Source organism: Hipposideros armiger, unplaced genomic scaffold, assembly GCF_001890085.2.
Source record: "Hipposideros armiger isolate ML-2016 unplaced genomic scaffold, ASM189008v1 scaffold_1149, whole genome shotgun sequence".
In the NCBI taxonomy this organism is placed as follows: Eukaryota; Metazoa; Chordata; class Mammalia; order Chiroptera; family Hipposideridae; genus Hipposideros; species Hipposideros armiger.
In genome coordinates, this window is record NW_017732499.1 from 383,283 (window position 1) to 386,547 (window position 3,265).

The 3,265-nt window shown below is 43.7% G+C and overlaps 1 pseudogene; it reads right to left on the reverse strand.

Moving 5' to 3' along the window:
* Positions 1-974: 974 nt before the first annotated feature.
* LOC109376550 (40S ribosomal protein S3a pseudogene) lies at positions 975-1,767 on the reverse strand (annotated as a pseudogene).
* Positions 1,768-3,265: the final 1,498 nt, after the last annotated feature.

A 3,265-nucleotide genomic window follows, 5' to 3' on the forward strand; every position in this document is an offset into this window, starting at 1 on the left:
TTTTGCTCCCAAAAGATTGTACTTCCTTCTCTGCCCACATTAATGGTAGCCTCACTGTCTTAGAGCTTCATTTCCATCTGCATCGTCTCAGCTCTATCAAGCCAGAATTTCCTCTCCGTTGGTTTCTTGCTTTTTTAGTATTCCCTGAGACAGCCACACAGCTGTGTGTCAGAACTGTCCAAGTTATCGCTTAAGATATTGTGCTAAAGCTCTGCTAATATAGTTGCATAAGTTTTGAGTGATCTGCCTCTAACTCTATTTTTTTCTACAAGCCTTGTTAATTTTAGTATGTTATTTTGCAAAATGAGAGACTTTTCAGGGAAATGCTTGCACACATATAGTTGACATGTTACTTTTGTCCACGTCTTCCCTAGCATCTTTTCTTTTAGGAAGTGTGCCTTCCTCATCAGGTAAGGCTATCAATCTAATAATCCCATCCCCACCCACACCCACACACACAAAAACAGGGATGGGCACATGACCCAAGATGGCCAATCAGAATATGTTATCTACTTGGCCACAGTGATTGTTTCAGGGATGGACAGACCCATGATCCAAGTGGAGCTTATCCCTGGAGCTTTGCTGGAGTTATAAGGAAGAACTCTCAACTCTAGAGCTATCTTAGATACTATCTGCCTAAAGAGGATGCCATCACAAGAGAAAAGAGACACAAATTAAGAATCTAAAGTAAATTATTCATGTTCTGAGGATTTCTCCCATTATTATTTTCCTGGAAACTCTGTCCTTTTCAAGACTCAATTATTTTATGGTAAAACGTTCCATGACCATCTCCACCTCCTCCATGGAGGGCTGTGAGCTCCCTTCTCATTCCCACATCACCTTGTACACTTCCCTGCAGCAGCCTTGTTGCATGATTTTGTTTATTGTCTGCTCTTCCCCTTCCTCCACCCTTTGGTTTTTTTTTTTTAGACATCACCAACAGGTTTTATTTGTCACTGTGAAAAGTCTGAATTTCAAACAGATTTTTGGACTGGGGGTTCATATCCATCAGTTTGTTCAACTTTAGCGCCTGTCTCATCCCCAGTAGCTTCTCCAGAACTGCTACCTTCACCATGAAGCTCCATGAGTTTTCCCAGTTCAAACTTGGGCTTCTTCAGCATTTTGGCTTTTCTAACGAAGACATCATGGAGCGGAAAAGTAGATTGGCAAGCCTTTTCTATGACTTTTCCAATGCTACCGGAATCAATTTATTGACCACTTCTTTCAAGTCATTTGTCTGCACCTCTCGGGTCATGATTTCCATCATCTTCTTCTGGATTTGGCGGACCTGTTGATGCTGAGCATAAGAGGTCTTCTGAATCTGATTGTTGCATTTTTTAGTGAAACCAACACAGAATAGACGAAGCAAATAACCATCGGTAGTCTTGACATCCACATGAGCTTTAATCGTGGTCTGCTGTTTTTTGACTATGGAGCACATTTTGTTACGGGTGAGATCCATGCCATGGAAACTAGTCAGGCAGTTTTTGCCCTGAACATCCTCGGTTATTAACTTGAGTTTTCTAAATGCAACTTCATCATTCTGCAGATCAGCTAGGCTCACTTCAAAAACACGACCCTTGAGACCATCAGATGCAATTTTGGTTCCTTAAGTTCTCGTGACTAGTGTTTTCCCACTATATCTTATATTGAACATAGCTGGTGCTTTGACATCATACCAATCTTCCTTAGAAAATGGGTCAACCATTTTTTCTTGGCTCCCTTCTTGCTGCCTTTTGTACGGTGCTTATTCTTGCCAACCACCATGGTGCAGCTCCAAGGGACAATAAAAAAAGCACCCTTTGGTATTCTTCATGGAGGTGACTTTGCCTTATTCATCTCTATAAACCCAGTGTCTAACACAATGCCTAGTACATAGTAGGTGCACAGTAAATGTGAGTTCAATAAAAGGATGAAGATATGATTCTAGTAATATTTATGATCACCTTGCATGAAAAGGCACATTGTCTTGGAGGCGCACACACACACACACACACACACACACACACACACACACACACACACTGAGCAATGTAGGATTTTTGATTGGTAAAAATTTTGATCAAAATATTTAACAGCTTTTAAAAAAGCAGCAAAAGCATTCAATTGAGACTAAACTTGAAAATAGGATAGCAAAGAGAGAATGCAGAGTAGGGGAGGCTTTAGAAAAAGAGAAGCTGGAAAAGAAACATGACCTTATAGACTTAGAGGCTAGAGATAGAGAAACTGAGGGATGATATTATTCAGGAAAGCAGGTATAAACGAGGAAGAAAAATAAAGGAAAACAGATGGGGAAAAATGGAAAGTTTAGAGCTGGAGGTGGAAGGCAGGGGTAGGAAGGCTCTGGATGTTGGATCTTGCAGCTTTCAATTAAGATGAATTTGCTATTGGGTGTCAGGACTGGTGCTGGGTTATTGGGACATGGAAAGGAATGTCATAGTCCCTGTCCATCCTGGGAGAGGTCTAGGTTTATAATGGTGGTCAAAAAGCAACGGGATGATGAGGGATGTGTTTTGGGTGTAGATTGCCCACTTTTCTGAATAGGCAGCGACCTTCCATTCCTTACCCAAGTTGTGGGAAGTACGGCAGCTAAAATACTGTCCTCCAGTTGGGAAAATGCTCCACTCTCTCCCCATCTTTGTTTCTTTCTCTCTGAACTCTACAAGCCCTCACTCTTGCTAAATCGAATGGGATTCTTCTTATACATGCTCTTCCTGCTAGTTGATACAATGGAGGCAGGAGGGGGGGAGGGTCTCATAACCTCTGTCGCCTCCCCACCCCCAGCAGAACAAGATAACCTCTACCAGAAAAAGTGCCAGACCCCAAGGCAGAATCCGCAATCCTCATTTGCTGGAGATATTACTTCTCCTAGAAGTCCTGGCACTTTACAATGCCTTGACTGTCCTGATGAAGCTTGGGTAGGGCCTCAGCTGGTCTTCCCAATAGGAGGGTGCTCCACTATGCAGGGTCCCATCATCCCTGCTGCACTTTTCCAGGACCCTGGACGATCTCAGGGGAGACAGTAATAGCCACCTCTGTGAGGAAGCGGACTCCAAGCAGGTGGGAGTGACTTGTGCATTGGCTGTGGTGGGCAGTAGGGGAACCCCTGGCTTAAACATCGGCTGTGGGACGGTGTGGGCATTGCCAAATCCAGCAGGCAGGTGGAAAGTTCGTCAGATGGGCAGCCCTGGGGGCAAGGAATCCCTGCAAGGTAAGGGTCCCAGGAGAGGGGAGGCCTATGGAAAAGGATACACCTGAGATCTCT